Source organism: Oxyura jamaicensis, chromosome 4, assembly GCF_011077185.1.
Source record: "Oxyura jamaicensis isolate SHBP4307 breed ruddy duck chromosome 4, BPBGC_Ojam_1.0, whole genome shotgun sequence".
Taxonomy (NCBI): Eukaryota; Metazoa; Chordata; class Aves; order Anseriformes; family Anatidae; genus Oxyura; species Oxyura jamaicensis.
In genome coordinates, this window is record NC_048896.1 from 58831001 (window position 1) to 58846257 (window position 15257).

Sequence of the window (15257 nt, forward strand, 5' to 3'; positions counted from 1 at the left end):
TGTATCAGGCCTGGATTAACCTACACTGACAACTGCATGTAGAAAGCTAGTAAGCCGTCTGTCTACACCTGGCTCAACCACAGCCAGCTTCCTATTGCACAGGCACTAAAATTAGTTTTTGTAATTGAAAGTTTATTAACATTAAGATACTATTTATTATTCTCTCCAAATTGCATTATATAATACTTTGCCATTGAAATAGTTCAGGAAACATAGTATTCTTATTCACATTACAAAAAAGCAATTAGATGCTTTACCCAACCCAGATTTTCTACTTATAGGTCATTCTTCATTTACACCAACTTTAATAAATTATTATGAGGAAATACTATTACTCTGAATAACAATAAATGAGAGTATTACGCTTCAGGGAAGACTTTTCTGTAGTTGGTAATGCTGCATATTTATCAAGAACAAAGTCATTACATGTTTTATTGTTTTTGAAAGCTACAGATCGAACGCAGTCACAACGTGACAGAAGAATCTGCTGGAAACCTTTCAAAGAGAGAAGGTAGTGTCAGATGCCTTTATCCATCACATAACTGATGAGGTTGGTATTGTAGCCACTGACCCAGTTGCTAAATTAGTCCTTAGAGTAAAATGCATTTATAATCAGTTAAATCCAAGTTCTAGAAGGGAAATTAATTGTCATTTGATAAAAAAGGATTGATGTTTCATCTCTAGTTTCTTGAGCCTTCCCTTTTAATGACGCTTCTTTTTACATGCACGTTCATGTAAAATATTTGCATCCCAGTATGTTACTTATCAACACACAGACCTAAGCAGTCCACAAAATGCATTACCTAAAGAACAAAACTGAACTGCTTCCAGTTCTCTCATATGAAAACAGGATCATGACAGTTGAAGGCTTCATCCTTAGAAAGAACCAAACACCCAAAAGCCTCTCCTTTCTTGAAATGTCTTTTTTGCCCCTTTCAAAAGGGCCTGAGCCCAAGATGCAAGTTGTTTCATGACTGCTCAAAGCTAACCCAGAAGCCCGAGTCTCTCTCTTTGGAGCTGTGTGGGCAGTGCTGCCCAGAGCACAGCTGCAGCTCAGACCCCAGCAAGCCTAGAGCCAAGACATATCTGGCACTCACTGCAACTCCCACCAGCCTGTTCGCCCAGATCTCCTTTCCTTGTACCTAGGTTTCCACATGGATCTGGGAAGCTCCTGGGACACATCTTGATGCAGAGCTGAGGAGCACTGCCAAGTCGGACAGTTTAATCAGAGCACTCAAGTCCTGACCCAGAAGCATACAGCACACAGCTGAGCTCCAGTTCTGCACAAAGTACAGAGGATGAGGCTGGAGCAGGGGGATTATCTTCCCCTCAGCCCAGCTACAAGATTGCAAAAAAGCAGGCCAGAGTTTGGGGCTCTGATTTCAGGAGCATTTCTGATTTTTAATCCAATAGCTATTTGATAAGACATAACCAGTTCTGAAAGCCTGCTCCTCAAAGCAAAGCCTTCAGTTTCTAACCAAGATCCCCCTTTGCTAGGCTAGAAACTCTTTTACCTGTTGCTTCTCACTCCCACAATTACTTACTGCTGGCTGGAGGCTGGCAGTTTCTATAAATTGAGCTCTCATTGCTCAGCAGCCAGCAACATCCCCTCACCTATAAGCACCTTGCCTTGAGGAACAAGAAAAAGTGCAGACCTCACAACAGAGAGATGCAAAACTTTTGCAGATGGACCTAGTCCCAGCAAAGTCTAAAGAATTCCTCATTTTAACATTGGCATATTCTTCTTATCAGAGATCACCGCTATTTCCATGCCTGGATCTGTATCCCTTCTATATAGAAGCTTAGCCAGCTTCTATTAAAAGCCTCCTCATACAGGATGGGTGCAGAATGAGGCCATCAAACTGACTATGAATGTACAGCTGCAGCAGATGTATCTGACAGACAGTTTTTAGAAGGGAAGTCAGCATCATGCTGCAACCACAGTTCAAGTGTTACTAGCTGAATTCACTACAGGGTATACAACAGTTAACTCACTGTTTCCGTGCTTCCTCTGTAAAATAAATCCACAACTAATTTTTTACTGTGAGGCTTAAGAGCAGTTTATCTCCCACCCACATACTATATTTTTCATAGCGTATGGTTACACCCTTCACAAAGGTTGTTCACATTTGATTTATGTAGGTTCCAAACTGTTGGCTTTGTTCATATCACCTGCTTGAGGGAGTATATGAAGTGCTGCATTTAAAAATGAAATACAAGCATACATTTTCTGTAGCAGATAAGAACAGAAGCAGACTGGAATTGTTTTCTTTTGCAATATTCTGTAGATACCAAGTGGTATACCCTACTACACTGAAGTGACTCAAATATTAAGTAAACACTGGCTTCTGGCTGGGCCTTGCAGTTATTTCAAGTCAGGAGGAAGAAGTTACCCGATTATGCTGAAAATATAACTAGCTCCATTTATTCCACTTTTAGGGAGTCACATATCACTCTGATGTTTTCTTCAGGGTATAAGGAAGAAAGTAATTACAATGCAATTTGATATACTAAATAATATGGTATGATTAATAATAATTACATAAATACACATTACAGAACATAATGATGTAATTGATGTAATATTATACCATAATCTATACAGCAGATAGAAAAAAAAATATGTAGAAAAATCAAAATAATTTTTATCTTTCCAGACTGGGAATAAATTGTTCTTTCAGTGTAATCTGATCTCAACCCCATTATGTATCCTCTTGCCTTTTTCACACCTTCTCTAGAAAAATATTAGACTGAATTTAAGTAGAAATGTATAAATATAGATTCAGTTATGACTTGATTCTCCAACTGTGAAACTAATTATGTACTTGTCTTGCATAATAATAGAATTTTAGTTTTGCTCTGAGTTTGTTTCAAATAGGAACATTAAAGTTTTCTTTACCTATCAAAGCAGTGCAAACAAAAACTACATTTATATCTTGCAAAGCTCCTGCATTTGTACTGAATCTAACACAAACATGGAATTCTCTGTAGAATCCTACAGCCCCAAAAGATAACTTATTAATGGTCTCAAATAGAATAGCACAATATTGTTGAAAACAGGATGAATGTTTCTCTCCTTGAAAAGAGGTGTAAAGCTTTGGAAGTAAGGCTGTTCCACTGCAATATACAACTGCACAAGTTTAGGGGGTTAGTCTTTCAAAACGCTCATCTTTGTGACATCCTACAGGTCTTTGGACCAATGACTTACTAAGTTGTCAACATATGAAGCAGTTTTCTGTATACTGATCCTAAAACAGAGTAACTGCCTTAGTTGTATCATTCTCTGAAGTCGAGAAGGATCTCTGAAGGTAAGACCTTTTAGCCTGATTTTAGTGCGTACTTTCAGTTATTAGCTAGCCCTTTGGCTCATGAGCTGTATTATTCCTGGAAAAGTCGTGTCCTGGCCACATGCTGTTCAACATTCAGCACATTACCAGCTGTACAATTCTGTTTTTATGTCACAAGTGCTGTGTTCAAAGACCTTCAGTGGTGTTTGACCCAGTTGGTCCCTTGGAGGCTCTTTGTTTAAATATCCTGTGTGATGAAAGATCCTCATGTAGTGCTATTGATATAATCTCTATTAGCCACTTGATGATTCCGTGTCTGACTGTGTTAGAAAGAACCAGTGGTAGAAAAAAGCGTACTGTAGGGGAATGCATTATCATCTTCAATACTCAGCTTCCGCACAATTGACCAATGTTTAGGCAACTGAATCCTTTTGTTCATGTACTATATTCAAAGTAAGAAAAATCTCATCATTAGAAGGTATTCAGCTTCAGAACCAGAAAACCAACAAGAAACTCTGGCTATTTGGAGTAAGGTACAACTCACCATTGGGTTCCACCTTGCCCAAGTGGATGTTTGCTTTATGCGTACCCAAAAGAAAAGTGTGATGCTAGATTCCTGAAAAGCATCTTGGAGAAGTTTACACAAGTCTTAGGAAGTAGCTACTCCAAAAATATCATGAGCCACATGCCCCATGCAAGAAATGTGCACATGGCAGATTAGGCACTATGGTGAGTGGAATTTGTCAATGATTACTATAAGCCTTACTCCGAGAACCATCTTTTATCTGATTGCCAAGCCTGTCCTTCTGGATAGCAGGAGAGCATTCTTGCAGCAGACTGCAGGTACACATGTGCTGAAGCCATTTTCAGGTTGAAATTAGCAGCTTTCTAGCCACAGCAGAACTAGTCAAAAAAACATACAAAAATCTACACCATCGGAAATGCTATACTTCATGTTTGATTGCAGACCACAAATTAACATCACTTCTGAATGCTTACCTACAGGTGAAGCCTCTCCCTGCAAGAATAGGTCAAATATTCCAAAAGGGTTTGCTCAGACTGTACATAAAAAAACTGCAGAAACAACATTTTAACCCATGTTTAATATTATGCTCTAAGGCTTGTCTAAATACTTCAAAGTGCTACAAATGAGTTTCTACCGTGTATCTACTTACGGAAAAATACATAGTTGTGGTAGAAGGACATGGAAAGTAATACCAATTTATCCCTAATGACAAAATTGGGATATAACCTGTCTAAAAATTGATTCATTGTAATGAACTTCAACAAAAAAGCCTCACAGCACAAATGTTATTGTGAATTCACATCAAGTCCTAAACAAAATATTGTATACACAGTCACATTTCCTTCAAACCCTGCATGATTCACACAAGGCATTTTAGGGCACTGAATAATCAGTATAAAGGTAGACATTTTAAATTGAGGTGGAAAAAAAAAAAAAGAACCATAACACAAAGCTCTCTCCCCCCTTTCAGTAAGGCCACCACCCCGTGCTGAAAGCAACTCCCAAAAGTAAAATAAAACTTATGTTTAGACTCAAAGCCTCCAGTATATCAGAACTTCTTAAACCCATTTGGTAAGGTTCAAAGCACAGGTCAGCTGACAGTCCTCCCTGCTAAATTCAGAATAAAGAGACCCATTAAATAAGACAAAAGACAGCTCCAAGACTTAGCTCCAACACACATCATTTTGAGTACACATTGTTCCCTAAGCCTAATTGCCTGAAAAAAAAAAAAAAGCAATAACATGTTGAGATAGCCACTGTACACTCACACAGGCAGCCTCAGGATCCTGACCACCTCCAAGCACTGCTAAGGGGAGACAGGAACCAGCATGGTCAGTAATCAATCCTTCAGGTTGGCAGGATTTCCTACTGCAGTAGCAGGGAGTGTTAAAAGACTTTCTGCACTAATAACCTACCTCTGGGCACACAAGACAAATTTTTTAACAGCTGGATGATAGCATGATAAGTCAAGCTGTATAATTTATTAAAGGTAAGTAATGCAAATGGAAAGCTCTAAGGAAATATGAGCTCATCACAGTTACCTTGGGGACTTTGGCAATAGAAATTTCTGCGAGCTTTTCAGAAGGAATTAAGTTTTCCCTTTTATAATCTGATGTAGCAGTTAAGACGGGTTTTGCATAGGCCCTCAGTTGCTTAAAACCACCCTGTTTAAGAGCTGGTTACAAGCAAAATAAATGTATAACTTGGGGATCCAAGAAGATAAGATACTAATTCAACCTGCACTTGCAAAATTCCCTAAGCCTGGTCCATAACAATGGCATTAGCAGTACCATCAGAGCTACTCATCTAGAACCGGCAACACTAAGAGATGGACAAAAAAAGGAGAATCAAAACAAAATGTGGAATAAACAAGCATGATGCACTTAGAAGTGTCATTGCCATGCCACTCTAACCAGTATCAGCATTTGAAACCAATGAATGCTGCATAGCATTATGCATGATCACATTCACGCTGGTTGCTGTACACATACATATGGAATCAAGCTTTGTGGACTGCTAGCAAACTGTTTCTTCTCTCACTGGTACAGGCCTCCACCTACTACAAAGATGGCCTCATCCTAATGTAGCTTCAGTGCTCTCTTCCCTGCAATATGCAGTAAGGATAACAATAGAAAATAGGAAATCTTCAGCTAATTTTAGTTCTTGAGCATTATTTGAAGTTAGTACTCAGTACCTAAAAAAAGGTTAAAACCCCAGTCACGTAACCTAAGCTAAACATCCATTTGAAAAAAAAAAAAAAAAAAAAAAAAAAACTTTCCTTGTCTCTTTTTAGCTATGAAACATTTTTGTACTATTTTCAAAACAGTATGTTGTATATTGTTATTGAGATTTTAAACAGAAGGATGGTAGGGTACCCTCTGCCTATGTTCATTCCTGCTGTGTTTTTTGTGTGTGTGTGTTTTTTTTTTTTAAATTCTCATTGTCCTTTGAATCATTAAGAAATCTCCAAATGAAGGAAATAAAGGGTCTTCTTTGGAGGTCTTCCAATGACAGCAGTAAAAACTGAGGGTGCTCAGAGCACAATGACCACAGCCTTATGTTCCCTTCCCATATCCCATAGACAATATGAACTTCAGAACAGCTGTCGGTATCTGCCCCCTGCACTGTCTGCATGGATGGACATTTACTTTGCAACCCACTGCAATTGCAGCTGTTACCTTTCTTTAAGTTTAGAACTGAATTCTGGGTCACCTACAAATGTATCATCTCTACAGCAACTGGTAAGACAGTTTTTAACTTAGAGAATTGGGAAATGTCATGGTATAACCCAGTTACAAGCCTAGAAGGTAAAAAAGTGAAGACCAAATTGATTACATTTCAGTGTTCATTTTAAAATATGAGGTCAACACATCATTTGGATGAAATAGGGAAGTCTCAAAGGTAACAGTAGATGATTTCATTCAGTATTTCTATGTCAATGTAGAAAAATCTTTACCATGCACACCTCCATTATTTCAAGCATCTGAAACTATAGCAGCAGCCCTGGATAGACTTCCCCCATCTTATCAGGTAACTCTGAAGTAACTGAAATAGCACCAGAATAGTTTAAGCCATAGAAAATATCCTGCAATTTATATTTATTGCATCTACAAGCCAAAGCCTGCCTATCCTACACCGCATAATTTAAATCCTTAGTATTAAAGCAATACAGTTATGATGAGTATCTTTCTTACAAATATTATTTAAAATCCTAGTTTTGAGTGCAATTACTTTAGAGTCACGGTAGATAGTTTAATAGAAGCTTAAATTTTTTTATACACATGGATGGAAGATTTAGAAATTGTATATGCTTTTCTGTGTTTCTTTAATAACAAATGCTAATGTAATTGAGCAATTTAAGGAGGGTCTCTTAACAACCAAATACAATACAGAGAAGAGACTTAAATCAACAGAAAAAAAACAACTGTGTGCTAAATGGAAAGTCCCTTATCTATTCTTACTCTTCTGCATGCTTGAAGTATTTAATTATGTTTATTTATCCAATAGGTGGTATTGGAGTCACAGATTTTAAAATAGTCACTCCATTGCTTTCCTCAGTCTCTAGCTGCAATTAAATAAAACTATCAAGAAGCTTCGTGTCACATCAGTGAGTAAATTCAGACACTTGAACAGTATCTTAAAAAGCAGTATGTTATGTAAATCTCACTGCTCTAAAACCAAGTATGGGGAATAACCCACAGGACTGATAACAGAAAATTGTATCTTTCATCACTAAGTTGTCAGTCTGAGACTGAGTTATCAGTGACTAAGTTGCTACCCTCTGCTGAAAATTATATTACTTGGTGCCATTTGTCCAGTTCCTATTGTGCAAATGCTCCTGTAGCAGAACTGCCCACAGCAAATGGCACTTGATGTTTTGGCACTTAAAAAAAAAAAAAAAAAACAAGCACAAAGGTTGAAAAGCCACAAATATTTCTGTGCTCTCACTGTAAAGACTGCTCTTTTCTTGTCAGGATTAGATTGTAATTCTGAATATGGAAAATTACAGTAACTCTCCATGGGCTACCTGCTCTCTGAATGTCACAGAGCTGTAACGAACATCCAGGGTTCTCAAACTGCTCTATATGAGAGCCAAATTCATTATATTCAAAATAAGATACTCAAATGGTATTTTATGTCAGAAGTTTTTTTTTAAAAAAAATCAATAATCATCACAAAGCACGATTTCATACTTTTAGCAGTGAAATTAAGATAGAGCTCGTTTATTGTGCCTTGCTTCCTTTCAAAGAGTTGCTTTTACCTGCATTTAGAAACATCAATAACTAAAACAGTGTTTATTTGTTAGGTACTGGTTTTGTTCGTGCTGTACCTTATTTTTCTCCATTTAGTAATGAAGAGGTTGCAAACAGACTACCACGTGCCCCAAGTTTTGAAGCAATACATTTGTTTCTCCAATTAGGGAACAGGCAATTACTTAACCTGCTATATTAAAGATTTTTTTTTTTAACCTCAGGCTTACTTGCTGAAAACTGAATTAACTTGCAGTGTTTATCCTCAGCCTCTATTCAAATATACCATGATGTTGATTTCTACACCTACTAGCAGGAAGTTATTTTATGCAACTTCAATTATACATTACAGGTGGGCACAGAGGATTAAGCTGATTGTTTGGTGGGCAGATCTCCCAGTGTGTTAAATTAAAAGATAATATGAAATATGAGGCCTTTTCTAGCTCATTCAAAAAAGAAAACTTGAAAAATGTACATTGCATTTTTTATTGGGTGAGGGCACACCACTTTTTTAATACAGGTTTTTGATGCATGGCCTAACGCAGGCCTCAGCAAAAAGATAGCAAATCTTAGAATTTATTATTGTCAATAGTCTGCATGACCTTTACTTTAACTGCATCTTGGCTGTCAGAAATAATCCAAGGCTGCACTTTCAATGACAGAATGGGAGATTTTGCATATTGAGTCTCCAAGTCTCCTTGAAAACGTTCAGAAATCACAGTCATTTATTCCTATTGGCAGGGCAAGGTCCATTATGAAAGCTCATTTGTCTTTACTTGAAGATGAAGAGTGGAGAAACTCCATTTTTTGCTCTGAATCAAGTACTAACTACAGTAGTTTTCTCAAATAAATCAACAAGGAGGCTTCTAGGTCCAGGGTCTGAAATCTTTTCTCATTCAGGTCACCTGTTCTCTAACAGTTCCCTTCACCTTTGTAACATACAATTTTGGTAGTAGATAAAACAGCACTTTAACACAGACCTGTGGATTTTACATTCTAACCTTTCTTCATTTGGGGTTTGTTTTACCTGACAGGTTAGAGAGTTTGCAAGTTCAGAAAATCTAGCAAGGACAGGACTGCAAGGGCAGTAGCAGTAAATAATAGGCTTGCAGAACTGGCCTCCTCTCCCTTGAGAGAGGTTTTTAAAGCCAAAATTACTTAAGCTGTGTAAGACATAATATGTGTAGCTGTGTAATAAACTATACTAAAAATCTGTCTGCACAAGGTACAGATCAGCCCCAGGTAGTTCTTTACTCTTTGGGCTGACTGGAAGAGAACCAGAGCCAACCTGCAAGTCAGAGAGATGCACTGGCATTACATTTATGCCCAAGCAGTGTTCCCACTGTGCAGACAATCTTATACCATGAGGAAGCAAATACTATGCATTTTTTAAAGGACATACTGTTGGACACAAAAAAAGTAGGGAACATGATTTTCCTACAAACTCTGCAATAAAATCTGTATTTGAATATCACTTCTTCATTCTCCCCATGTTTTATATTCCTGATATCACACAGTATGCTATTCCTGAACCACAAACGAGCTTTCTTCAGATCCAAGGAGAGAAAAGTTAGGCCAGAGAAAGAAAGAAAGAATTCACCCTCAGAGACTATGGTAGCATCCTAAGAAGAACACTTAGATCTAAGGTCTTGCAAAGGCAGATCACTGCTTTCCTGCAGAGTATCGAAACTCACAGGGATCTACCGAGACTCAGCAATCTGTAACACATGGCAAACTGGGAGATTCCAGCCTAAGCTTGAATGCATTGTTCCACTGGGGATAACACACCCCTATTTCTCTTCCTTTTAATCTGATTTATGGCAAATCATCACAAGAGAAATCCCAAAGGAAACAGCATGCATGGGAAGCTCAAGTTGCCTAGGTCTATCACTACCATTTCTAGTGAGGCTAGGCAACCATTTTTCCAAAAAAAAAAAAGTTTACTTACAGAAAATTGCACTTTCTGGTTAAGTGATACTATTCACAAATTCATTTAGCTCATCACTCCAGTGTGTATTCAACTATACAAAGTGAAACAGTGTCAACAGGAGACAGACAGCAAGTCCTGTAAGACACAGCAAATGTTCTTCTTAGCTCTCTAGTCAAAATGCAAGACCCCCATAAGGTATCTATTTAGCTTACCATTCTGAGCCCAGATACAGAATCTGCAGGTTCAGATTCAGTCAGTTTCATACATCAAAAACATCGAGTATTCCGTAAGCAGGAAGACAGAAACAGCAACACACCTCACATTCTACTATCTTTAAATTGGGCTGTGATTAGGACAGCTGAACTCCTTAAAACAACCTTTTTCTTCATGATCAAAAAAATTTTGGGCACCTAGCTCACCTCATAGGGCTGGAATTTATTACTACAGCAAGTTAGAGCTAAAATCTTCCATGCCGTACCTATTGTGCTCTCTAGCGGCCTCAAAATTTCTTTGGGAAGAGTATAAGAAAGATTTGATGTTATTCTTCCTGGGACATGTAACTGCTGGCAGAATTCCTTCTGTAATTCCACCCTTTCCTCCTCCTTCGACTTTCAAAAAATTTTTGCCAGATCAGTTTCATCACATGTTCTTACATAAGTCTCAACATCAGACATCCAGATACAGCATTTAGCATATGGGCTGTGGGCTGAGAAACCAGCCAACTTCCATGGCATACCTTGTATTTGCTTAGAGGCATCACCACATATCCTTCAACTAGCCTACTGAATTCTTATTCTTAACTCTTATGTCTTCTGGCTACATATAAAATGTATGTAATAAATATATACACAAAAGCTAGAGAAACAGGAAGTGGTTTTAATAGAAGTGACAGGTCTAAGCTCCCTAACAATATCCGTCTTTGACATGGAAGAAGTCTCCAGTTCCTACTATTATTAACAGAAGCTTAGAAATAGAATAAAAAAAAATAGAGGTCCTGGGGCATGCCAAAGTTTAACTCCCTTTAACCATTTATTTGAGAAATCAGCCTAACTCTGCGATAATGGGAACTCCAAGGACATCACTGCTGCATAGCACCTGCATGTAACATCCAACACAACTTCGGCCATTTTTATTTCTTAAGAATCACACTAATGTAGAATCAGCCAACAAAGAGCAGGTAGTTTACAGACTAAAAGTCCTTTTTCTTCCAAACCTTTTTCCCCACACCCTCAATGATGGAATATATCTTCCTACTCTCCATAGAGAACAATTTGGCTAACAACAATACAAGATTACACTAGGAGATATGGTTAGAATGTAAAATTATTTGGTCAGTGACTGATAACATTCAGACATTCACTGAAATAGCATTTTTCCCCCCAGATAGTGGTAGGTTGTTTCTTTCTCTACCCCCCTCCCACTACCAGTAAGGGGAAAGAGCATTGTGATACAGTATTTGCTGTAAACAACCTTTTTTTTCTTGCCAATTCTACAGAGCATTTCAGCATTCTACCAAAAGTTTCCAAAACAAACATATGCATGTTGATAGACTTACTCCAGCTTCATCCATTTTGTGTTTAAATATATTGCATATCCCTAGTGCTTCTAGTCCTGTAAACTATATTCACTTTAAAAGCATAGAACTTTAGCCAGAGAAGTAACCAGGGAAGCACAATACTAATCAGTAACCCATTTCACAAATACAATAAGGAAAGAGGTGTCCCAACTATAATCTCTAGTCACTGGTTGCAAAATATATGTTTGAACCCCTTAGTATTGGCTAATTCTTCATAGTTTCATTGCTAAGTTACATTAGAGGACAGCAAAAGTGCATTAAGATTTTACCTTATACTCCCTTGTGAACAATTGTTTTACTTGCTAAAGAATGTTAAGAGATGAGTGGGAGGAAAAACAGTCTACGCATCCAATTTTCAAAAAACCTGAACAGAGAAATTTTATTTCTGGAATTTGCATCTATTGTAGTAGAATATAGCTACCTATTGGTAGCAGTTTAAGATGTCAGAGGTGAACCTAATTAAACAGATTAAAATGAAATTATCATCTCTAAGAGATAATAAACAAAACAACAAGTCTCAAAGTGTAACCAGTTAATGAACTGAAAAAAAGAAATTAATGATCACCTGATGGTTTTGTTGTTTGTTTTAATCTCAACAACTAGCAAGGTTTTCTAATGAGATTATATTATTTCACTATGATTTTGTCTTGGATTTACATAAGGATCTTTATATGCTTTCCATATGTGGTTAAAGGATATAATGACACTTGAAAGGAAAGCATGAACTCTAAAATCCTGAGGCCTTAGCCTGCCCAGCAAGACCTTTCTCATCACGTTCTGCAGACAGGAGACTGGGGCTCCAAACTTGATTAAAGATTAAATTTAAAAGTTAAGTCAGTTTTTGGGTGGTGGAACATGCTAATTGGTAATGATTTTGAAAAGGGAAAAATTTCAAGCAGTGGCAGGAATATCTACCAAAAAAATCATGTAGCAGAATTTCACATCTTGGACACTAGTGATCAGAGAACAAGAGAGGAACAGAATACTTAATGATTTTAAGTATTCAGGAACAGGAAAAAAAAAAAAATACAGCAGTTTGGATGTTTTTTTTGTTTTTTCCTCCAAGTAGTAAGGCTTACTAACTGTAGCTCTATGAATAACTATTTCTTAACTAAGCATATAAGACGAAAAATAAAACCCCAGCACACAAATCTGAATTGATTTGAGAACAGCATACTTTTCAGACATGGGGAACAATGAAAGCAAAGAACAAAATCAGTAAGAACACATGGCTGTAGCAGCAAACTCCATTTGCACCAAGCATTAGAAAGCCTCAAAAAAACCATCACACTGCAACAAACAGCCCACAAGGTTTGCACATGGGGGGGCAGCCCCAAAAGACAGCCTCACAACCAGCCCTCTGCGCTTCACCTCCCAGGAGAGCCCCACATGCCAGGTACCTACCAGGGACTCTGGCTCAGCAAGGCAGCAGCATCAGCACAACCCAGGTGACAAGCTCTTTCCCCATAGCAACACTCATGTCCCATCAGCCGCACAGGGTAACACAACCACAGACAGTGGCTCCCAGGCACAGAATTAAGAAAACACAGCTGGTCCAAGGTCCACCAAGATATAGACATCTTAGAGACAAGGGCACAAGGCCTAATACTGAGCTGAGCTAAAATGGCAGCTGGGAAAGGGCCCAGGTGAGGCCAGGCAGGGTTGTTAAAGGCCGTTAAGGGCTGTCAGCACCCTAGGGCCAAACAGCACTTTATTTAAATTTAAATTTAAGAATCGATTATTGTAGTAGAGACTCAGCTGAAACTGATTTGAACGAGCCCAAGGTGCTCAGCAGTTTTTTTTGTTTGTTTGTTTTTGTTTTTAGTTGTTTCTCTGTTGTGGTCACTATCCATCCATTAGTGCTATCTGATAGACTGCACAGGCAACTTCTTGGTTTTAGGGGGGAAAAAAAAAAAAAAAAAAAAAAAGCCTGTAATATTGGCAAAAGCTGTTATGTGAAACAAACTGAATTGTTTTCTGTCTATGTTAACCTAATCATCACTCTAATCAATGGTAGAACAACAGACCATTGGCTACAGGAGTGCAGTTGAAGTATTGCCTGATTTTGGGTCTTGCAAGTTTGGCACAAAAAATTCAGAAAGAAAGGTACATGTGCAATAGATTCAGCTACGAAGTAGATGTATAAGTATTTCTGCAACATAACTTAAAAGCATGACTTTTTTAAATAAAAAAGGAGAAAAGACTTCACAAAGCATGCATTTATTTCTGCGATTTCAGCCACTTCTGAATTTTTCTTATCTTAATTCCTTAAAAGAAAGAAGTCAGACAACTAAAATTTACAGACTGTACTAATCCTTAGAGTACAGATCCACTTTTCTGAAAGCCATAAATACAGAGTTAAAGAACCACAGGAAATTAGTTCTCTGAGTTATGTTAATTGCTCCCAACACTCCACTATCTATCTACACAAAAAAGGAATATAAATTGAAGAAGACATCATAACATATCATGGTTTAAAAAAACTGTATGCCATAAGGAAGAAAAAAAAAAAAAAAAAGTTTTGTCTTATGAATTAAAAGAGAGGTTTGAACCGGCAGGGGGGAGGGGGGTTGTTGTTACATCTGAAACATAGGCAAAAAGAAGCATAATTGATCCAAGTAGTCTTACTTGTCACTTTAAGCCCTCCTCTAGCAGCAGCAGTAGTAAAAGAGGGAAACCTATGAAAAGCTGCTACAGAAACAGGGAGAAAGTAAACAACACACTGTAATTACAGCTTTCAGCTTTGCATTCAAAAGATTTAGGAAAAAATCATAATAAGGCGACTTCAAACAATATGAAGATAGAAAGAAAAGTAGCGGAAAATGACCTTAGAAGAAAGACATATAACTGTATTGAAACATTTTAAGTCTCATAAAGTGACCAATAATATATGCAAGAGCACTGTGAAAATTTAAACCATAAAATATCTCTTTTCTGTTGAAGGCTCATTTTTGTCAAAGTAACTGCTTATCTCATGGAAAAGAAAAAAATGTCATTAATGTACTGTTCCACTTGACAACACAATGTTAAAGTTTGAATACTGGCCTTGCACAAGCTGTATCTCAAGTACTTTCTGATTTATGATGTACAGTTTCTGTTGAAGCACCACTAGCCGATTCAAAGTTTTCACTGCTCAAAAAAGGTAAGCATCAGTTAACTCAGTCAATGAGAACTCTGCCTTTCCTTGCTCCGTGTGAAATTTTACACTCTGCACGTATATCTTCCCTTCAGTGCATGTGTACTCATGAATGTATCTGAATGTGGAAATCATCACAATACTATATCTGGAAAACCACAGAATAGGATTTGGTTCCTAGGTACAATGGGACAATGTGTAACCAGTTAGATACGTGTACTGATTTACAAATAACTCTTTGTAAGAGGTAATCATAATACATTCTTTCCAAAGAAAGAAGTAGATGAATTTCCTGAACTTCCTATACATATTTTTTAAAGGGTTATGTAAATCTAGTACTTGAAAATACATGAATTGGCTTTATATCACTGAAATATTAACTATTTTAACAATCTTCTTTTGATAATTATATATACATACATATATATATAACAAAATATCTTTTTTTCTTTTCCATATCAAAAAGAATGAGTATGGAGATTTGGTCCATATGTAGATACATGCAATATACATTAAAGGTTAATTCAAAAACTACCCACTGAGAATTCTCTT

General features: G+C 37.3%; 1 long non-coding RNA gene across 1 annotated transcript; it reads right to left on the reverse strand.

The window, feature by feature from the left end:
* Positions 1 to 288: 288 nt before the first annotated feature.
* LOC118166680 lies at positions 289 to 13018 on the reverse strand. The gene is made up of 2 exons (XR_004750661.1): positions 12974 to 13018; positions 289 to 4190 (listed from the first exon to the last, which is right to left on the reverse strand). It is a non-coding gene; the product is annotated as an uncharacterized LOC118166680 (long non-coding RNA).
* Between the last annotated feature and the right edge of the window lie 2239 nt (positions 13019 to 15257).